Source organism: Emiliania huxleyi (assembly GCF_000372725.1).
Source record: "Emiliania huxleyi CCMP1516 unplaced genomic scaffold EMIHUscaffold_46, whole genome shotgun sequence".
In the NCBI taxonomy this organism is placed as follows: domain Eukaryota; phylum Haptophyta; order Isochrysidales; family Noelaerhabdaceae; genus Emiliania; species Emiliania huxleyi.
In genome coordinates this window covers 450,811-473,629 of record NW_005198537.1, presented here as the reverse complement: position 1 = coordinate 473,629, position 22,819 = coordinate 450,811, and the positions used below count along the sequence as shown (strand labels likewise).

The window sequence follows — 22,819 nt, the reverse complement described above, 5'->3', positions numbered from 1 at the left end:
ACGTCAGCGCCCGCGCGCGGCTCGCCGCGCCGCTAGATAATGCCTATGGCCTGTATGTCGCTATGGCCTATGCGCACTCCGCTCCACTCGACGCTGTCACTGCACACTGGACAAACCGTGCACCCGCCACGCCCCCGCTACTTGAACTGCGGCCCGTCAATCGGGCGTGGCGCGACCGGCCGCATATAAACGAATAGCGAGCCGCCGTCCTCCTCGACGATGCGCATGTCGCCGTCGTGGTAGACGAGCTTGACGGCGCACGTGGGCGCCAGGCCCTTGTTCCACGGCAGCAACTTCCAGACAGCACCCACCGGCACCCTCAGGTTCCAGATCTGCTCGGCGATCCATTTACCCGCGCCGCCGGGCAGCGGGCGGAGCCCGCTCAGCCCTGGCACGGGGCGGGAGGTCGTGTAGTCGACTTCCATCGCGAGGCGGTCGCCCTGCAGCTCGACCTTGCTCGCCGTGATGACGCAGCCTACGGGGAGGGCCTGGAAAGGTGCAGGGAAGGGCCCTCGCGCTCGAGCCAGGATCGCCGCGACCGCCTCCAAACGTGGGCAGCAGCTTCCAGAAGCCAATCACCTGCCCGTGAGGAGGCGGAGTGAGGAGGCGGGAGAGGGAGGCGGCGACTTCCGGGTGTCGCAGGCCGGGATCGCCGTCAGCGAGAGGAGGTTCGTGTCGAACTCGGAGTACAGGTAACCCTTGCTCGAGTCGATGAGCTGCGCGACGCGGCCAATCTTAGAGATGCCCCACGAGCAGGTCTGCAGCTCGTGCAGCTTGAAGAAGAGCTCCGCCTTGTCGGGCTCGCCGTCGCGCGCATACGCCTCGCGAATCGCCAGGAAGAATGGGCTGGAGCGGAAGATCCCGTGCGCAACCGACGTGAACACGAGTTCCCACTCGCCGTCGAGCTCCGAGAGCGCCGTGGGCAGCGGCGGGCTGGAGGCGACGAGCTGCTGGAGCAGCCCGTCCATGATCTCCATGCGCTCCGCGTACGCGCCCGAGCTGGTCGGGTTGTAGGCCTGACCGCGGTCCAGCGCCGCCGCAAGCTGCATGATCTGCATCTTGAGCTCTGTGTTGGTGGCTGCGGCCACGAGCGGTGCCGGGGCGGCGGCAACCGCCATGCGTGGCGTGTCCGGGCGTTGTCCGGGCGACAGCGCATCGTGGCGAGGAGCGTACGAGGCGCGATGGGTGTGCGTGATAGCCGGCGCGAGGCTCAGGGCGGTCGCAGCAGCTAGCAAAAATGGCATTGGGCTTGAACGATATCGGTGTCGAAAGACCTCCACAGCGCTCAACAGCTACGCGGGGCCCAGCGAGCTCCGACTCCAGTCCTCGGTGATACCCTGGCGAGGTACTCGAGAACCTTCCAGCCTGCTGTGAAAACAGCTGGCGCAGTCTCGCCGAGGCTCGCCCCGGCTCTCGGGTTCCCTCGCCCCCCCGGGCAAGGGGGGACCCCGTGAGGCGTGGGAGTGCCTCGCCAGGTGATACCCCAACAGAAAACACATCGACAGCCCGCGGGCAGATTTTGTATACCGAGCCGGTGGCCGGTGCAGGCGGTGCCCGCAGGTCGGACCTTAAGACAGCATTGTAGATCCCTGGGCGAGGGTGGTGTGGAGAGGGCGGTCCTCCGTCGGCGCCAAACCGCATTTTGTATCCAAACAAAGGTTAGGGCGAGCGAGCGAGGCGCCGGGGCGCCCGAGGCGCGAGGCGCCGAGGCCGAGCCGAGGCTCGAGGCAGACGAGGCTCGAGGGCCGAGCGCGAGGGCGAGGCGGCGGGGGGCCGGCCCCGCGGGCGCGGCGCCCACACGCCCCATTCCCTGACTTGGCAAGGTAACGGGAATGATCAGAATGGCGAGGCTCGGAATGCGTTCTTAGAAACGTTCAGAACACCGGCCACTGGGGGCGGCCCGCCTGAGGCGCTGAGACCCGAAGCCTCTCTCTGTAACTCTCTCTAGCAGCAGACAGGCACAGGGACCCAGTGACGCGGCTCATCAGTCCTCCCTCATCCTCTTCAAAGCCGACAATGGCTTCGTTCGCCGCCTTTTTCTCCGCCGTGCGGTACGCCTTGAGTGCCCGGTTCAGGTTCTGCTTGCCGCAGTTGCCAGTTGTCGTACCTTTATTTACAGCTCCACGAGCTCGGCCCAGCGCGTATCAATGAAGCCGTCGTCATTCTGGTCCTCTCCAAACTTGCGCGGGTGAGGTAGCACAGCGACGTCTCCGCCGCGGCCAGCTCATTGCGCCGCTTCTTCCCGAGGAGCCGCTCAGCATAGTCTGAGGGTTAGGTTTCTGGAGCCTCGGGTGCTTTTACGCTTTTGATCGGGTCAGGGGAGAGTGCGACTTTTACCACTTTGGTCGTCTCGGAGCGCCCAACTTTTAGCATGTTTCAAAAATTTCTTCGGCGCTGCGCGCCGCGGGTGCAGCAAGTACTAGCTATCCCTATCGTCCCGCAACGGCAAAGTAGTTCCCGCACACTATGGCTAAAAAAATGCTGCCGCTCGCCCCTCGAAAGCGCCCGCCGGTGTGTGTCCAAACATGTAGCGCTACAAGTTTGTGACACATAAGGACGCATCCTCCCACAACACTTCACCCGCTGGCTTGGTTGCAGCTGCCGAGGTACCATCTGCCGGCTTGGGGGGGCTAGTGGCATTCGCCGGACCGAGTAGAATGTCCAAAATTTTCGCGCGCCTGCGGCGGCGCGACTCTTACCATTTTGCCCCGGGCGGGCCCACTTTTGTCGTTTTGCCCCAAATCTACGGCTAGCCGTGCTTTTAGCGTTTTGACCCAAATCGGCCGAACTTTTAGGATACCCTCAGACTATGCCGCTCAGGGTCGGCGAAGCGCATGCCAATCACCTCCTTGATCTCGAAGCAGTATGTCGGCACGACCGCGTCGTCTCCTCCGCCGTGTACATGTACTGGCAGAACGTGTTACATGTACTAGTCAGAACGGACCCCAGTTGCCGTTCCTGCCATCTCGATTCTCGTGACTCGTGCGCCGGCAGCGGGGCACGTCGCGTGCGCGGTGGCGCATGGGTGGTGAAAAATCGCACGCGCTGCCCGCGCGGCAGAGAGGAGAGAGCTAGGCACAGAGAGACCCCAGAGCAGTCCGAGCGTCGCCGACTCCTCTACTCTCTCTACTCACTCTGTTGAGCCGATCTGTGAGGAAACCTGAGGTGAACCCCCCCCCGCCCCCTCTCGCATGGTGTTGACGTCACCCTTCACAGCGCGGTGGCTCGCGGTGATGAGAGCACGACGGCGAGAGTAGTACAGTACGTAAAGTATACCGCGCGGAACCACGAGCCGCTCATCCGTCCCCGTCCTCGTCTTCGAACGACAGTTTGCTCGCCTGCGCCTTGCGCTTCTGCTTCTTGCGCTCTTTGCGCTCCGCAGCCTCTGCTGCTCGCTTAAGCTCGAGCGCCGCGGCGGCCGCCTCTTCGCGCTGTGCGTGCGCCGCCTCCACCTCCTCCTTCTTCTGACGGAAGTCTGCGGCGGAGACGAGACCATATGTGGCCTGCGCCAGGTCGCGCTCTAGCTCACCGTCCGTCGAGGTGAAGCGCTCATCGCCTCGCAGCAGCGACGAGGTCCAAACGCCCGCATCGTGCGTCCCAGCGGCGCGTTCCTTGAGCGATGCGCGTTCGCGCTTCATCTCGGCACGCGCCTCCTTCACCTCCGCAGCCAGCCTCCGTCGCTCCTCCTCGTGCGCCTGCACCGCCTCGAACGACTCCGCGTGCAGGTGGCCGCCGCCAAACCCGCCGACATACTCGTTCTTTTCGCCACCCTTTGCGTACAGGGCCTGGAGCTTTGCCTCTAGCGCCTCGAGCCGCGCTTTGGCCGCCATTCCCCTGGCGCGCGTTCCGCCGGCTGGCGCATTGGATTTTTTTGTCTTGGTTCCTCGGGGGGGGGATGGAGCCGGTATCGACGAAAGGGACCGCTAGCAGGAGACGGTGCCCAGCCCTACAGGTAGTGAACGATCGTCTACACACATCAACTGCACATGCGCGCACTTCCAGTAGCGGCGCAACACGACGCCGAGCAACCGACGTCGGCACATACAGCTATATCATACTGACTAACAGGTAACTACTCAAGTATTGATCGGGCCCCTTTGCGGAGGCAAACCCAGGCCGGCCCCCAGAACCCCAGGTAAGGCCCAGGTGTGGCCTAGGGCAACAGAAGGGACCAAGAGGAGTCCAGTCTGAGCCATAGAGCCCATCTTTGCTAGGGTGCCCACAGGACCCAAAAGAGAAAAGAAAATTTCCGGCTCAAAAACTACGGGAATGTACGTAAGAGCCACATACACTGAAAAAGGGAGAGGCAAATCTGATGTTGGAGTGTTCCAATAGGAGCGAGGCCTCTTCCGTTGGGGGACCGAGTGACTAGGAAACGAGGGTTCCCCATTGTGTCCCGCTCCAGCGCGAGCGTGACACTGCACTTGGCGCCGAGCGGCCGCGGCTCAGACCTTGTGCAGGCCGACCCTGATTGAGCACGCCGGTCCGGACCGATGGCGCTCGGTGTGGAGCAAGCAAGACACACCCACCCCCCATCGGCGCGCGCGCCCGAGGTTTGAACGGCCGCCAGCGCCTGGGACCCGTTCGACTACAACGAGTCGCCGCCCTATGGGAAGCGAAGACGCTTTGGCCGATGCTCCCACCTCGGCAAGACGTGCAAGTGGGCGTGCGGGCTCACCGGAGGGGCATCCTCGGAGGCGCCGAGCAGCAGCAGCAGCAGCGTCGCGGCTCGGCAGACGGATGGATGACACGCGTACCTGCTACACATCCGAGGGCCACATGTGAGACACGGCTCAAGAGACACTCTGAGCGTTGGTCTCACTCACACAAACGACGGCCCTGTTGTGGGGTGTGTGCCGGAGCCACACGCCTGTCCGAGATGATATCTCCCGCCAGGAGCGCCAACCCGCACCCCCCCCCCCAAGGCCCCAAGTGCCAGGCCTCGCTGTGACCTGTGTCGAGACCGGCCACGGTATGATCTTGTCCATGTCGTGTGTCCTCCTCTTATTTACGGGGAGAGTCTCGGCGCCTGCTCGGCGCTGCGTCTGGCGCGCTGGTCTGTGGTCTCGCTCTCGGCGCGGTCCGCGGACGAATCCGGCGACGGGATGTGGGGGTGGGCGCTGCCCATCAGACATCGCTCTTGTGGTCATACACTTACACAGATACGTACGTAGCGGGCGTGCGTCTAGCCTTTCATGCCACGACGAATGCAGGCTCAGATTTAGAGTTTAGAGCGGGTTTCTTAGTCTTGCTTGGCCGTGCATCCTGGAGAGCTCTGCCTCAGGACGACGACGACATGCGCGCGCAGAGGACAGGACGACACGGAAGCGATGACAATCACCCTGAGCCGACACCCATGAGGTCGTTCGGCCTTCGTGGCTTCCTGTTGCGCGTCGCGGTCTCGTCAGCACCCTCGATCAGACTGATGCCCTCCTCGTCGAGGGTCACGTTGGAAGGCAGCTCGCGCGACCAGTGCGTCTCGCTGGGCCCAGCGCCCCGGCGCTCAAAGTAGGAGATCGCTTCATCGACGCTTCGCACGCGCCCGAGATCCGCGCTGGGGACGACGAGACTGAACTCTTGCTCGCACGCCGCAAGCAGGCGGCTCTTGAGCGCGAGGTCGTCGTCCAGGTCCGCGTTTCCGGCGCCGTGCTCGTCGCACAGTCGGAGGAGCCTCGTGCGAACCGTCTCAGCGCCGCTGGTTAGCGGGCGCCGGCTGCAGCACGGAGGCGCGAGCCGAGTCACTGGGCGAAGCCGAAGCATGTACATCTGACAAGAGAATGGAAATGGAGAAAGTCGATTTGGCTTACCACCTCTCTATGACAAGCGAAAACAGAGAAAGCGGCTAATTCAAGAACACAACGGCCTCTCTCACATCACAAGCGATCCCACGACAGCAATGGTGGGGACTAAGTACGTACGTGAAGGGTGGAGGGCCCGTCCGCAGAAGGAAACAGAAAGGTTTGGATAAACATTTGGAAAACGCGTAGGGATGGTGCGCAGATAGGTGAAAAAGTGCGCCCGCCAGGAAACAGAAAAGGTTTGGATAAACATTTGGAAAACGCGTAGGGATGGTGCGTATTTGGTGAATTGGTGAAAAGTGCGCCCGCCGGGAATCGAACCCGGGGCCTCCGCGTGGGAGGCGGAGATTTTACCACTAAACCACGAGCGCGGCGTTTGATCTTTGGCCTGTCAGTTTCAGAAGCTCATAATCGTTGTATTGATTGAGGTTGGGAAGCGCGAAGGACTCGCGAAAGAGCGCGCCTGGGATGTTGCCCTGCGTGTGCTTGTTGTACGCGATCTGGGCGGTCGCCGTGTCGGACTCATCGGCAGTGTCGGCGAATGCGCGGAGAAGCTCGAGCATCTTGAGGCCGCTCCGCTTGGCCTGAACGATGAGGTCGTTAGCCCACGACTTGTCCTCGATGATCTCGTAGAGCGAGCGCGCGAGCGTGCCGTCCTCCTCCTCGACCGCGCGGCGACGCTGACCTTGAGCTGGGCGAGCGCTCCAAGGGGGTCCATGTCGGAGGTCGGGACGTCGGGCACTTCCTCGCCCGTGAACGACTTGAAACTGCTGCACGCGGCCCGGGGTCGCGGGGCAAGGTTTCTGGAAGGTGTACGTAGGGCCTGTCGCGTGCCGCTGGCGAGGATCGCGAGGTCATCGCGGCCGCGGACATAGACAGTGCCTTTGATGTAAACGGAGCCCTGTTCAACGAGGCGTTGAAACCGTCCGGTGCGCTTCACCCAGCCTTCGAACTGGCTCACTCAGCACAGGAGTGACGTCCGTCTGCTTGCGTGGCAGAGAGAGCGGAGCGCCGTGTTTGTCCGTCGCGATCGGGACGGTCGGGTTGGTCGAAACACTATTTACCGACTTCGCGCGCCGCGAATCTTCATTGATAAGTCTCTCCCCCGCAACTGAGGGGGTGGTTTCGGAGTTGCACCGTCATCCGTCCGTTTCGCGCGCATTAGCGACGATGCTCTCGACGGTCGACGCTCCGACACGCTGGCGGCAAGAGGAAGGTGGGCGAAAGCGGAGCCGTTGCTGGCGAGGACCCCGACGATGGCTACGCCGTCAAGATGCTGCAGCGTCTCCTCGATGTCGCACGGCCCAAACAAGCAACTTCTCGATCGCTGGCCGACACACTCGAGCTCGTGGTGGAAGAATGGAGTGTTCACGCAGCGGAGATGCAAGGGGACACGTATGAGATCGTCGGCGGCGAAGAGCGTGCCAATGCCAAGAAGAACCTGCGTCGAGGGTCGAAAAAGCGTTATGAGCATGGTGCTAGACGCGGCCGGCACAGATGAGCTGCCGCAGGCAAGCCGCCGCTGCCACTGCCGCTGCCGCACGTTTCTCGCCCAACCAGTCGCAGCCCCCACCCCTGCAGGTGCTCGAGCTCGTCTCGAAGCTCCAAACGAGCTCTGGCCGCGCTGCGCTAGTCGATATGTACGGAGCAAAGCACGAATGCGCCGACGATGCCGAGATGGCAAATGACGATGATGACGTCGATGCGAGCCGCTGCGTCCCGCCTGCAGGAACCAAGGTAGCGCTGTGTAAGCTTGCTGCCCATACCGTCATGAATGAACAGTGTGGCACAATCGCCGGCTACTCAGCTGAAGCCGATCGGTACGTGGTGCAGCTCGAGGATGGAACGCGCGTGCGAGTGTGTCGTGGCAACCTACGCCTCGCAAATCCTCGTTTTCTCTTAAAACGTCGCTTTCCTAGCAATGGATGGAGTAAAGGGATAAAAAATAAAACGTCGCTTTACCGTTATTAACGTCACCCATCACTTCTCGCTTAGCCACCCCCTCCCATGCGTGGCGAGGACGAGGTGCAAAAACTCAAAGCGTCTGCGCGGTGCGTTCAGCCGGGCGACGACTTGAACAGCGTGCCCTCTGCCCGCCGCTTTCGCTGCTCCTCGCGCCGCCTCAGCACAGGAGTGACGTCCGTCTGCTTGCGTGGCAGAGAGAGCGGAGCGCCGTGTTTGTCCGTCGCGATCGGGACGGTCGGGTTGGTCGAAACACTATTTACCGACTTCGCGCGCGAATCTTCATTGGACATTCAGGCCCCACATCCCCAAATAGCAAATTCGGCCTTCATCCACCGAAGGCTCAGATGGCAGACCTCGGGCTGATGAGTGTGCTGAGCGACAAAGCCTCTTTCTGGGCCAAGGAGCTCGACGAGTTCAATACCGGCGCGCTGGTTGCACGTTCTCCCTGCCCTTCGGTCTCACCCACGCAGGATTACGTCGAGCGGCGTGTCCCTCGCACAGGTTGGAAGGTGATCAACGGGACGTGCTCTGGCCGCTACTTCAAGATGGGCCTCGGCGGCTACAAGTGCTGCGGCGATCTCAACATTCAGATGAGGCGAGCCACGGTCAGTCCACAGCTGCCGTTGTGCCCACTTCATGGCTGGAGTGGCGTACGCGCAGGTATTCTAGCGCGACCTTCAAGTACCGCGATGACTGGACCGTGGTGGTGCGCGGCAACTTCGTGTACGATCGAGTCAGCGGGCCGACCCACCGGCTCGATCTCACCTTCAAGCCTGTCGCCGGGGCGGCGGCGCGGGCCCTACCGCATGGCCTTGTGGGACAGTCCTTCTCGTCGGCCGCTCCGCGCAACGGCAAAGTCGACAGCTACCCGCTCTCGGGCCGCTTCACAACCTCGGCCATGGCGCCATTGATTAGATCTACTCAACAATCAGCGCATACGCACAGCATCCGCACTCTGCCACACTGACATTGCAGGCGGAAGGCGCGATCGAGGGCACCGCCGCGCTGTACGAGTTGCTCGGGCCCCACCGCACCGATTTTGCCTTCTCACGTTTTGACCACGCTGACCTCGCCACGCCGGTGAGCTGGCTCGCCGCCTCGGGCGAGGCCTCCTCCACCGAGCGCGAGTGAGGGAGGGGCTTGCAGGTGAGACGTGAGAATTATGCGCTGGCTGGACTAACGTGATGGGTGGGTCACGAACATTGTCTCGACTCGCACCCACATCGCCCTCCCCGGACACGCCCAGAGCTGGGGACACTACTAGGTCACGCACCACAGAAGAAGTGATCTCTGTCTCGGTGTCGGGAACAAGATAGTTCTGGAACCCGAAAAAGGCCTCTGTCACACTGCCAAATAGTTAGAGGCTGCGCAGGCCTCCCCCGGCGGTATTTTATTGGTCGCGATACGAGTAGAGCGGCATCATATGAAAACCCCAGAACGGGTCGGACACCGTCCCACCGTCCGTCGCCTCGCTACAGACGTCACGCCCCCGCGCGTGGGGTGGCGAGAGGAGCCGTCGTGCTGCTGCGCTGGGCGCGCGGGCGTGTGTGGGCGCGGGGGGCGCCCCCTCCCGGCCCTCCCCCCCCCCCCGCGCTGAGCGCTGTCAGCGGCGTGGGCCACCTCTCGGCTCACGCCGCTGACCCAAGCACCCAACTGCATGCGTGGCGGCGCCGGCGGCGCAGTCAGAGTACAGAGGAAGGAGAGAGTGTGCACCTAGCTCCTAGGGGTAGGCTGTGCTGGCAGAGGCAGCGGCCAGCGCCCGGGGCCGGGCGACACGGGTGAGAAGGCCCTTGTCACTGAAGGCTCGCCAAGCACCGCTCAGCGGCGAGGGGGAGGGCGGCGGCGGCGGCGGCGAGGCGCGAGGCGGTGGTGCGGACGGCGGGATAGTACAGAGAAGGAGAGAGTGTGCACAGGCTGACCCACAGGCTGTGCGCGCAGCGGCCAGCGCGTCCGGGGGCGGGTGAGAAGGCTCGCCAAGCACCGCTCAGCGGCGAGGGGGAGGGCGGCGGCGGCGGCGGCGAGGCGCGAGGCGGCGGCAGCGGTGGTGCGGACGGCGGGATTGACAGGGGAGGCGGCGGCCACGAGCGGAGCGGCGGCGAGAGGGGGGGGCAGCGGCGAGGCGCCGGCGAGCGAGGCGCCCGCGCCATCTCAGAGGGACGCCGCCGCGAGATGGAGGGCGGCGGTGACGGAGGCGAGGGGCGAGGCGGCGGCGGCGGCGGCGGCGGCGAGAACGGCGGCACCGAGTTTGTCTCGGTGAGCGGAGCGGCGGCGGGAGGAGGAGCAGCGGCGGCGCTCTCGCTGTTGGGCACGATGTTTTGAGCCTGGGATCCCATGCCACTGCGACCGGCGTGCCCGGGAGCAGAGATCGCGCGCGCGCCGCATTCACGACGCGCGCGCGATCTTCGCGGAGTCGGGTCCCCAGAGGGAAGCGGTCTTTTCGGCCGACGTCCAGCGGCGCACAAGGAAGCAGGCGCAGCGCCGGCGGTGTCGCGCTGAATGGGCCAGCAGGGAGCAGTGGCGAGGGGCGGCGGGCTCGGACGTCCACCGAGTCGCTCCGCGCGGCAGGCGGAGCGCGCGCGCGGGCCAGGAAGCTCTCGGCAGGCTGAAGAGAAGATCTGCACTTCGTTATCGGCACACGCCTACCGGTATAAATTCTGGCAAGGTCAGGTGTATATTATTTTTGCTTGGGGCGGCCCTCATGACGGGGTAGGTAGGGTAGGTCTGGGCCCTCCCGTCGGGTTTTTCCCTCTCTTCAAGCTGGAATTTTCACAGCAGAAAAAGAAATTTTCCGCGGAAATCACGATGTCAACCCTCCCCAAATGGGTGATCTGATGCTTGTAGGGCTTGAGAGTGGCCTCCCATGTCACAAGAAGGACTGTGGATGCAGGAGAGTACCACCAACCATCACTCTAGTTGGTATAGTACCCCACCTTCACCCCTCCCATGATTTCTTTTTTAGTTTCCCATAAGTAAGGTAGGTAGGTAGGTAGGTAGGTAGGGGCACCGCAGGGGCCGGCCAGGGTTTTTGCAGAATTTCATCATGAGGGCCGCCCCAAGCAAAAATAATATACGCCTGGCAAGGTATTCTTTCGAACCAAAGGCGGTGCTTGAGAACTGTGCCGCGCTCGCTCGTGTTCCCAAAATGGAGCACGAGGAGGAGCCCGACTTCTCCGCGCTCGGGCCGGCCTTCGAGGTGGACCCAGACCCGCTCGGGCTCGGCGCCTTTGGCTCCGTCCACCTCGCGACGATGTCGCTCGGCGGCGCCCTCGGCCGGAAGGTGATGTGTGTCAAGGCGATCAGCAAGCAGCGGACGCGGGAGCAGGCCGAGGCGGGCGGAGCCACCACGCCGTGGCAGGAGCTGCTCCAGCGCGAGGTCGACATCACCGCCGAGCTCGGCCGCACGCAGCACCGGCACATGCCTCGCTTCTACGGCACCGCGGACGACGGCACCTACGTGCTGCTGGCGCTGCAGCTGTGCGGCGGCGGCGAGCTGCCGCAGTGGCTGCTGGCGCGGGAGGAGCCCTACTCGGAGCGCCTCGCTGCGCGGCTCGCCTACGAGTGCCTCCAGGCCGTCAGGTGCTGCCACGACCTCGGCATCGTGCACCGCGACATCAAGCCGCAAAACCTGCTGTTCGGCTCTCCGTCGGACGACGCGCGGCTCAAGCTGGTCGACTTTGGGCTGGCGACGCGGCACACGGCGGGGGACGACCCCCTCTCCGAGCTCTGCGGCACCGTCGACTACATGGCGCCCCGAGCCATAGACTGCACAGGCCTCCCCGCGCATAGCTCGCACACTCCCTCGCCGCCGGCCGGCCGCCACCGGCCGCCGCGCGGCGAGGGCCACCGCGCGCGGCCAAGCCGCAACTTCCCTCACCACCGCTTTTTGCGGCGTGCCAACCGAAGCCCCCCCCCACACACACACACCCGCCGCCGCCGCTGCGTGCAGGCGCCAGAGATGCTCCGCGGGGCCTACGACGAGCGAGTGGACGTGTGGGCGGTGAGCCCACACACTTCTCTCCTCCCGCCCCGCCTCCCCTTCCTTTTGCTGCGCGGCTCTTCACAGCTCTTCACAGCGTCCTCGCGGCACCGCGGCCAGGTGGGCGTGCTGCTCGCCGTCTTGCTGCTCGGCCGCCACCCCTTCCGCGGCCCCTCCGCCACCGCGACCGAGGAGCGGATCCTCAAGGGCGACTGGGACAAGGAGGCGTGGGAGGCGCGCCCCCGCCCCTCTCCTCCGCCCCGGCCGCCGCCCTCGCCACCCACACTCCGCAACCTCCCTCGGCGAGGGAGGGGGACGGCGAGCGCGGGCCGGAGCCGGTGCGACACCCCCCGCCGCTCCCCCGACAACCGCTCCACCCCCCTTCCCCCTCCCCCCCCTGCCCGGCAGGCGAGCGGCATCTCTGCCGGCGCCGTCGACCTGCTCCGCTCGCTCCTCTCCCCGCGCGCGGCCACGCGGCCCAGCGCCAAGCTCGCGCTGCGCCACCCGTGGCTCAAGAGCCGCTCGCTCTCTGCAGACGAGGCGCCGCCCCTCGACCCAGACATCCCTCGCTCGCTGCACGCGATGTGCGAGGCGGAGAACTGGGCGGCCGGGTCGGGCGAGTCCTTCGACCCGCGCTCCTCCCGCTCGACCGAGCCGCCGCCCTCGCCGGGCAGGGAAAAGGCCATCACGCCGTCCGACGCGGGAGGCGGCGGCGGCGGCGGCGGCGGCGGCGGCGGCGGCGGCGGCGGCGGCGGCGGCGGCGAGCGGGGCAGCGAGCGGGGCGACGCCCTCGTCAGCATCCGCAGCGGACTGCGTGGCATCGCCTCCCTGGCCGAGCGAGGGAGGAGCCTCGGCCTCGGCCTGGCGGCGGCCGGCTCGTCCCCGAGGCACAGGCGCGAGCTCGGCGGCGGCGACGCCGGCGGGAGCGGTGCTGGTGACGGTGGCGGCGGCGGCAGCGACCCCGCTGTCGGCGGCGGCGGAGGTGGAGGCGGAGGCGGAGGCGGAGGCACTGCTGCGGCGGAGGATGCCTCCCCGGGGCAGGGCGAGGCGACGGGGTCGACCTCCGGGCACGACAAGTCCGACGCCGAGGAGAGCGGCTCGGCGAAGGCGCAGCTGACGTGGCTGCGCGAGCAGGAGCGCTCGCTTGCCGACGACCCCTCGGAGCGGCTCGTCCTGCTGCCCGCGCGCGAGGTTGTGTTGCGGCAGCACGGGCGGGTGTTGGGCGCCGGGCTGTTTTCGCGGCAGCAGTGGCGGCACGCTACGCTCTCGCACGACGCGGAGCTGGACGCGCTGCGGCTGCGCTTCTCGCACCGCGTCGGGGGGCGCGTCCGCACCGCCGCCGACGAAACACGCACGCTGGGCCCGGCCAAGGCGCCCGAGGAGCTCCTGCTCAAGTGCGCCGCAATTTCGGGCGTGACGGAGGACGCGAGGGCGCCCGAGGTGCGGCTGCAGCACCAAGGCCGCCGGCTGAGCCTAAGGCTGCCGACCGCAGATGCGGCGCGCGAGGTTGCCGCCGCCCTGCGCGCGCTGACGCCGGAGGGGAGCGACGGCGGTGGCGAGGAGGCGAGGGCGTCGGCCGTGGCGATCTCTCCTACGACGGCGGCCGCTTCCGCTGCGCTCGACACGTCGCCGCGCCGCAGTACCGTCGAGGTTTCGGGAGGAGTCCCGCCGGCAGCCTCGCCAATTTCGGGCGCGGCGGCTGCCTCGGAGGCGTCGGAGGCGTCGGCGACGGCACAGCAGCAGGTGGGGAGGAGATTGGGCAAGAAGTCGAAGCCGTTTTGGGAGCTCAAGGAGGACAAGGCGGCAGCGGAGGGTGTGCCCGGCGGGTCGGGGGGGGCGCAGCAGAGGCAGCGGCGGAGCGATTGCCGATCCGAGCCGGTCGAGGCGGCGGCGGTTGCGACGGGAGGAGCGGCGGAGGCGGGCGCGGAGACGGTGGCTCGGCCGGCGCAGGGCGCGGCGGCGGCGGCGGGCGGCGAGGCTGGCTCGATCGAGCTGTCCCCGTACTCGGCCGCTCGCGAGGGGATCAAAGCGACGATGGCGCTGCTGCGCTCCAACTCCGACGTCGAGCGGGCGCGCATCTCCGACATGATGTCCTCCTCGCGGCGGGCCATCGCGCCGACGTCGCCGCGGCCCTCCCGAGCGGACGTGGAACTGCTGCGGGCCAGCCGCTCCGCGGCAGAGAGCCGCACACCGGCAACGGCACCTGCACTGTCGCCGGCGCCGCCTCCGCCCGCCGCGCCGTGCTCGCCTGCGGTCGAGATACCGCTCGACGCGTCTGGCCGCCCTCCACCGCCCATCTCCACCCCTCCACCGCCCATCTCCACCCCTCCGCCGCCAGCCTCTAGCCCGGCCGCGCCACCGCCCGAGCCGTCGATCCCGGCAGCGCCCGAGGGGAGCGATGGGGCGACGGCCGAGGAGGCGCCTCAGGCGGCGCCGCAGGTGCGGATTCCGCCCCGGTTGGCGCTCAAGACGCCGCCGCCGCCGCCGCCGCCGCAGGGCGAGAGCTACTCCTCCGCCCTGCGCGAGATGTCTCTGGCGGCTTCGCGGCCGATGCGGTCGCCCTTGCGTGCGCGCGACCAGGCGCCAGCCTCGCCCTCGCACGCCTCGCCACCGCCGCGCTCGCCACCGCCGCGCTCGCCCTTGGCCAAGGATTGGCTGCCTCGGACGCCGACGGTGCAGGCGGCGGAGGCGGAGGCGGAGCCGTCTGCCGCCGGTGCGGGCGAGGGAGGCGTTCTCACGCCGCCCACCACCGGCCCGCGGTCGGACGGGCCTGCCGGCGGCTTGCAGGCCGTCTCACCGTCGATTGCCAACCGCGGCAAGAGCGTCAAGGATGTGGCGAGGCAGTGGGAAACCGCCGCCGCTGCGAGCTCGTCGTCGGTGACTTCGCCTCCGCGGCGCGGCTCGACCTCGAGGGTGCTCGAGCGGTCCGGAGGAGCGCAAGCCGCGGCAGGCGGGCGTCGCGATCGAACAGCTGACGCGCGGGCGGGTGGGCGGGCGCCGAATAGTTGATGCGCGGCGCCGCGCTTGGGACGGTACGTGCCGCGCATCTCTCCGCGCGGCCTCGAGGGAGCTTATGTGTGGGTCTGTAGCGTTGACCCGGTACGTGCTGTACAGTCGTAAGCAGGCGCTCGAGGGGTAGCAATCTTGGCTTACTTTCTTTTTCAGCCAGTCCCCACTGCCCACGGTCAAAGGAAAGAAAAGGAAAGAAAACGGACAAGCACCCAAGGCGCAAGGGAGGGATGCGGATGGGAGGACGGCACGCCGCCACCACACAGGGATTTTAAGGAGAGGGGTGTGATGCGCTAGCCGTCGCCCACCCTTGGGCGTCCGCCTCTTCCTATCTCTCTTCGCACACGGTCAGACGAGGGAATTGGCTCTAAATCGCACTTGGAGCACTTGGAGTGCAGTCATTAGCCTCCCTTCGGGACAATTCTTCCTGACCCCGCCCAGCGGCTCAAGGAAGGGTCGAGCCGCGCTTCCCAAAGGAGGGCTACACGACGCCCTCAAAGGCTCACGACGCCCTCTACGCTGGGCTTTCGCGTCCGGAATTGATTGCGTCGAAGAGAGAAGAATCTCCCAGCAGCGCCGAAGACACTAATGTACCCCAGCACCGCGGGCGTCGAGAGCACAGTGGAGGCTGCTGTCAAGCCTGCCGAAGACGTGGCCGTTGAGGTGCAGGCGGCGATCAAGCCTGCCGCTCCCGCCACCGCACGGGCGAGAGGCCGCATCGAGCAGCTTGGGATCAAAAAGGGCTTCCCAACCAAGATGCTCGCGATGGTATTCGCCTCGGTGTGGCTCATCATTGCGGGTGCGCTGCCATACGAGAACATACCAGGCTCGCCAGAAGGCTACCCGGCGTATGCGATCTCGGTCGGCGTGGTCGGCCTCGTGCTCTCCCTCTCTCTCCTCCTACAGCACGTCATCCACGACGGCAAGGGGCTCAGCAATGCCGTCGGAGACAGCTCGTTTACAGTGCAGCAGACGCTGGCCATGTTTCTCGTGCTGTGGTGGGGCGTCGGCGCCGGCGTGTGCACCTTTCTCGACCCCTTCAAGGCGACGACCAACGGCTACTTCGCGCTTTGGGGTGGTTTTGTCGCGGCGGTGCTAGCACTCGCCGACGTGCACGACAGCGTGCGGGATCGCGTCCGCGGGTACGGCGCGACCATGCGCTCCAGCTTTGAAAACGAGGCAGACATGCAGGCGCAAGCGGCACTGCTCGGCTGCGCAGCACTCGTCGTGCTGCTGGCGTGCATAGAGCCCGCAGAGGCGGGCGAGGCGGTCTTTGGGATCGTCGCGGGCGTGCTCACAATCCTGATCAGCCTCGTCCTCGTCTTTGCAAAGTTTGACGCCGCGCAGCAGAGGCCGATGCTAAAGGCGCTCGCCGCATTTCTCTTGGTCCTGTGGGTCGTCGCCGCGGGCGTGCTCACCTTCCGCCTCTTCGTCTTCACGGGCAACGGCTTCTTCGGCTCGTACCTCGCCGCCTTCTTCGCCTTCAAGCTGTTTGCCATCTACTGGCTCGAGGAGGAGGCGGTCCCGGTCGCCTCGTCCGCCGCGTGAAGAGAGAGGAGGAGGCACCTCGAAAACGGCCTATTTTCGTACTTGTGCAGGGAGTGCTTGGTGCGAAGCGCCCCGGGGCGTGTCTCTCGAGGGCGAGAGACGTGTGTATTAGGTATATTACGGCCCGTCCCCGATATTGTGGATACCCGGCGGCGACGACGCGCTCTCGCGGCCTGATGATCGACACTGACTGCAAAACACACTCCCCGCGCCCCCGCCCTCTGTGGGCGAGATGAAACCGATATGACCCCCATGGGCGATGTCAGAACTGAGAACAACCTGACACGACTCATCAGAAAACCTCAGTTGAGCGAATGGCGCGGTTCGCCTCGCTTTTGATTTGTTTGTTATTGCCGATCGCGATTTCACTTTTGCACTGTGGGAGAGTGTTGTTTTTGGTGATGCCTTTCCCTGACGACGCCTCTGAGAAAGCACATTTGGTTAAAGATAGATAGATAGAAAGAAAACATACCACCCAAAGGTCGAAGGAGGGATCGATGGGAGGACGGCACGCCGCCACCACACACGTTTGAGAGAGGGCTCCAGGCCCCAAATGACGTGTGAGTGTTAGAGTTGTTTGGTCACTTTTGTTGTGCTGTGCACTTTCGAACCAAAAAAACAACTCATTGCTAAAAATCTCTCTCTCACTTTCGAGAGTTTTGAGTTTTGTCACTTTCGCGGCCGTCCTCTTGACGTCCGTCCGCTGCCGCGCCGATTCATCGCGGTTTTTGGGTTTTGGCAGGCTCTCCAGTCATGGACAACGGAGCTGGCGATCGCGCAGCACAGAGGGCGCGCTCACACAGGGATTTCACGGGAAGGCTCTATCGGGAAGGAAGGAAGGAAGGAAGGAAGGTGTGTTGCTAGCCGTCGCCCACCCTAACCCTTGGGCGTCTGCCTCTTCCTATCTCTCTTCGCAGCCCCTCGCCGATTCTCGCAGCAACCTTCATACCACTAAAAATCTCCCATGTCGCATTTCTTTTGTCACGCAAACTCTTAGGTGAGTGGGATGACACGTATCGAGACGTAAGGAGTCGCGGTGCTGACAAAGCCACCTTACAAGTATGGTCGCTCTCACTCTCGACGAACGCCTCGAGGACGACGCGGACGACAACATCCTGTCTAGTAACGCATGCGGCTACAAGCTCGATCCCTTCACCCTCTCAAAGCTCGTCGTCAAGTCGGAGCTGGATGCTGAGAGCGGCGCGCTGCCGTCGCCGTCGCGGTGGGCCACTTTGCGCTCGAAGATGTACCTTTTGTGCAGCAAGAAGCCGACGGGCACGCCTCCGGCGACTCGATCGGGCCGCCGTGCTTCGCTGGTCGACCTCATCGATGCCGACCACCCGCGTTCCCGGTCGCTCGTGACCAGCACCAGCGCGCGGCGCGCCGCCACCCCCGGCTGCCCTCGCACGAGCATGCCGGCCGCCCGGCGCCCGTGCGGGGGCTCGTTCGCCGCCACGCGCACCTCGCTGGTGTCGAGGCCCTCGCTCGTCCCCGTCGGGTCCATCTGGGCCGAACCCCACGCAGCAGCAGACAAGGAGTCCGATCCGGTGGCAGTCGAGCCGCCGCCCTACTCGATCGATGAGAGCTTCTCGCCACCCAAATCGATCGAGGAGCTCGCGCCCGGTCCGCACACCGCGCTCGACGCCATGCGCCGCGTCGACGAGGCTGCACGCAACGGCCCGCGCCGCGGCCCGTCCTCTGTCTGGTCGCAGCCGCTCGTCGCCGGCGTCCTGCCCTCTGCCGCCGGGGAGGGCAAGGAACAAGACTTCGAGACGGGGCCCGCCGTCGCTGCCGACGAGGACACCGCGTCCGATGGCCAGCGCCGCCCCACCCGCCCGCGCAAGCCGCACATGACGCCGCTCGAGGCGCCCGAGGATGGCATGCCCGACTTTGGCGCCGACGCGGAGCTGAGTGCCCTGTCCGGCGCCGACATCCTGTGCTCGTCGGCAGAGCCGTACGGCCAGCTTGAGGCGTGGCACACCTTTGCGCCCGGCATGGCGCCCGCCATGGCTCTGGCGCCCGGCATGGCGCCCATGGCCCAGCACCACTTCCTCCCGATGGGCGCCATGCCGCCGCAGCCGCAGCTCTCCCCGCCCCTCTCACCGCCGACGGTGCCGGGCGTCCTGGCGGGGGCGGACGGTGGTGCCGAGGTGCTGGCTGCGGAGCTCGCCAAGCAGGTGGTGATGCTCCAGGCGCAGGCGCAGGCGCAGGCCGCCCAGGCCGCGCAGCAGCAGGCCGCGCAGATGCAGCAGATGATGATGCAGCAGCACATGCTGCAGCAGCAGCAGGCGCAGATGGCGCAAATGTGGATGACGCACGGGATGCAGATGCCGCACGGCTGGGCCGCGCCGCCGATGCAGCCGCAGCCCAACTCGCCGCTCGGCCACATGCCGCCGCCGCCGGGTCAGTGGGGCGTCGTCCCGCCCATGCCGCCCGCCAACCCGGTCGTCGGCCGGCCAGTCAGCCCGGCCGGCGCCCCCGGCGCGACCGGCGCAGGCCACCACCGCCCCGGAAGCCCGAGCGCGGTCGCCGCCGCGGCGGCGGCGCTCTCGACGAACCGCGTCCCGTGGGGCCAGCTGCTCGACCTCGCGACCGACGCGCGCGGCTCGCGCGTCCTCCAGGACGCGCTCGGCCGCCTCTCCAAGTCACAGCTGGCGCGCGCGAGCGAGGAGCTGGCGCCGCACCTGCTGCTGATGGCGCGGCACCCGTTCGGAAACTATGTGGCGTCGACGCTCGCGGGCTTCGAGCACATGCATGGCCTGATGGCGTCCGCCTTCTCCGGCGAGCTCCGCGCGCTCCTCTGCAACCCGCAGGGCTCGCGCGTCGTACAGGCGCTGCTCGGCGCGATGCCGGCGGCCGCCGCGCGCGACCTCGTCGCGGAGCTGGACGACGGGTCGTTGCGCGTGGTCGCGGACGTGGCGCGCGACACGCACGGCTCGTGGGGCGTCATCGCCGCGTTCGACAAGACCCGCGCCCCCTTCATCCTCGCCTCCATCTGCGAGCACGTCGTGCCGCTCGCCACGCAGCAAAACGGCTGCCGTGTCGTGCAGGCCGTGCTCAAGGCGGCGGCGCAGGGCGGGATGGACATCGGCGCGGCGGTGAGCGGCCTGATTGCGGGCGGGCTGGAGCACCTGGCGACGCACTCTTTCGCCAACTACGCGGTGCAGGTCGCCCTCCGCCACGCGAGCGCCCCGCAGCGCGAGGCGATGGCCAATGAGCTGCTGCCGCGCCTGCTCGCCCTCTCCGCCTCAAAGCACGGCTCCAACGTGGCCGAGTCGGTGCTCTCGCTCGCGCAGCAGCCGCAGCTCGACCAGATGTGCGAGACCGTCTTCGGGCCCCTCGGCGCCCCGGCCGTGCCGCCCGGCGACGCGCTGCGCGGGCTGATGGAGCACCCCTTTGGAAACTACGTCCTCCAGACGCTCGTGCGGCGCGTCGCGGAGCCACGCCGCCGCGCCGACGCGATCGACAAGCTGCGCGCCGCGACCGCGCCGTCCAACTACGGCCGCTCCATCCTTGCGCGCCTCGGCGCCGAGTGAGCGGGCTCACCCTCTCCGGGCGTGGCGCCGCTCGCGACAAGGCGCCTGCGCGCCCACGACCCGCCCCCTAGCCCTCCCGCTCACAACGAGCTCGAGGCCTTATTTTTGTCGACCCTTGTCGCCTCTGCGCGAATGGGCCGGCAGCGAAGACGTGAGTCTCGCGCCGAGCCCGTCCCGCGCCACCTCGAGGTGCGCGCCCTCCTCCCGCCGCTCCTCGCGCGTGAGGCGGCCATGATGTGTCTAGTCATTTGCCTGCTGCGTGTTCTCTGTGATCTCGTCTCTCCACGTCACATGAAGGTTGATGGCTTGTCCACTATATTGTTAACCTACCCTGTCGGTGCATTCACAAGCAAAACGCGGCAACGGCGGTGTTGGCGGCCAGAGCCCACTGCTGTATGGTGGTACTGACTACGGCTTTACACAACCGCCGCACCGTGGGGAACCACGAACTCCACACGAAGGCCTGTCGGCTGTCGCTAGCCTCGCTGCACCCCCAGAGAACACGTGCGAGAACGCGTGGTGTAGGCACTAAACCGTAGGACATGGGGGTAGACCACATCACAGCCCTACGTCTCTAAGCATGCTACGTCTAGCGTTGCGTCTTGCGACGGCATCGTAGTACGCGGTGGAGCGCTCCGCGCGTATCTAGCAACAACCGCAAGACGGCATGCCATGGCACCTTCGCACGCGAGGCCGGAAAGCTCATCAGGCAGCAGGCGAAACCTCGCCGATGGGGTCCGTCTCCAACGGAGACTCAAACTTTGCGGCCCAAGACGGCCTCCGCGCGATGCCCTTCACCTTGTCCTCCTTGCTGGCCTTGGCCATGGACTCCACGACCGCCGAAAAGAAGTTGAAGTCGCTCTCAAACTTTTTCTCGAAGCTGTGCCGCTTGGACATGCCCTTCACGACCTCCGAATGGTCCGCCTCCGGCAAGGCGGCGAGCCACTCCTTGGCCCCGGCGACAAACTGTGATGTCTCCTGTGTGGGGCGGCCGGGCACGTGGCTGAGAGAGGCGATGGAAACGCGGTCGATGGGAGCTATCTGCACGAGCCTCTTGCTCGAACTTCTTCTCCCAGCTGGAAAGCGTGCGCTTGATCGTGGCCTCGCCCTCCGGCATCGTGGATCGCCACGGTTGTGTGTTGTAGGGTTGTGCTGGTGATTAGTCGATCAGGGACGTACGGAGAGGGGCCCGGCGCAACCTCTGACGAAATGACCCTACGAGACGAGGCCGTCCAAATATTTCTCCTTTGTGCCGCACAGTCTGTCATCTCCTTCGTGGGCAGGTGTGTGTTCTTTTTCCTTGGCCGGCACTCATGATGGGGTAGGTAGGGTAGGTCTGTGGGCCCTCCCGGTAAAGAAAGAAAGAAAACAGACAACCCAAGGGAGGGATGGGAGGACGGCACGCCGCCACCACACAGGGATTTTAAGGAGAGGTGTGTGATGCGCTAGCCGTCGCCCACCCTAGGGAGTCTGCCTCTCCCGGTCGGGGGTTCCCTCTCCAGCCGGAATTTCTTTTCAGAAAAAGAAATTTCGAGCAAATCACGATGTCAACCCTCCCAATCCTGCAAAGGTGGGGACGTGTCTGTCCTCGACCAAGGCCTAGCTTCGTAGCTTGGCGTGTCCAGTTTCTTTCTTTTCCCTGGTGATCTGATGCTTGTCGCACTCCCCTTGTTCTCTTCTCATAAAATCGGAGGGTCGGCCCAAGGGGGAACTTCGTGAACTGAAGCGACTCAACGATTTTATGAGTGGCAGCAAAGGGAGTGTGCTTGTGTCGGGTTTGAGAGTGGCAGCCTGCCCTTCAAATCGCTGCTGCGGACACACGGACACACGGACGGACACACAGACAGACGCCTTTTAAGCCCATAGAGCTGGGTTATGGGTGAGAACGGCGTTCTCTGGGTAAGCTCAGCTGTGAACGTCCCAGTTGTTTGCTCTTGCTTGCGCGTGACCCCTTGCGTGCACGCCCAAGCTCGAGCGGCATCACGCAGAGCGAGCTCTGCGCAGGTCCCGCGACCTTCTCGGGCAGGAGCCCACCTCTCCTTCCCTCCGTGCGCCCAACGATATGGTACGACACCACCCGTCACGTACACACACGACTAATAAATAAATAAATAAAACGGACACACCAAACATACAAGGGGTGGGAGAAGGACAGGGTTCCCACCTGCGCGAGCAGGATCTTGTAAGGACGATCAGGGACACAGGGGAACGGGAGCGGGGAGCGCATCGCGACACGGAGGGGGGATGGGCAGGGTTCACCCACACGACAGGGTCCCAGGGATGCCCCTCCCTCTCGTATAGGACAAAGTTGCACCCGGCGGCACGGGGGCAGGCACGGGCCTCCTAACTGGTTGCGCTCTCCTAGTTCTCTTGCTACTGTCAAAAGGGACAGCGACAGGTTCGCAGCACGGTGGACTCCCTATTCCACACACGACTACCTAACGTATGTATGTGTGAACAACAGTCAGGCTCGGACTGGACACCAACGCGGTATGGGTGGACGCGGGACAGATGATGACGACACGCACGAGCAACACACAGACACAAACAAGCGCAGCCATTTTTTATCAAAAGAATTTTGCCCTGCAAGTGTCTAACTTGGCCACGGAAGCGACGGCAAGCAACCCAGAGCAACCCTAGCCTGGCAAACCTCCCGATGACGTCCAGACACCCTCCGGAGCACGCTCTGCCCGCCTACACGCTCGACGGCACCATCCCTGTCGAGCACTTTTACGTCAACGAGACGGACGGCGGTGAGCCCATTGCCTACTCGGCCGAAGAGCTCGGGTCCCTGATAGAAGAGATGAAAGCGCTTCTGCGTGAGCCGCACGGTTGGCGGGCAGAGTCGGAGCGATGGCTCTCGGAGGCGATCCGGAGCGAGCTCACCCATGGCTCACGCGCCGTGGTCTTTGGCAGCGTGGAGCCGTGGGTGGAGTGCCTCTTGCTGGCGTCTGGCGCGTCCCACGTGACTGTCGTCGAGTACCACG

General features: G+C 65.5%; 1 protein-coding gene across 1 annotated transcript in view; it reads right to left on the bottom strand.

Annotated features, from left to right (window-relative positions):
• The window catches only part of ACT-8 (putative actin), a 131,441-nt gene that overhangs the window by 27,591 nt on the left and 81,031 nt on the right, over positions 1-22,819 (bottom strand). Inside the window, 2 exon segments of the mRNA XM_005768379.1 lie at positions 1,085-1,088; positions 1,103-1,112. The gene's annotated coding sequence lies outside the window, so the exon portion shown is untranslated.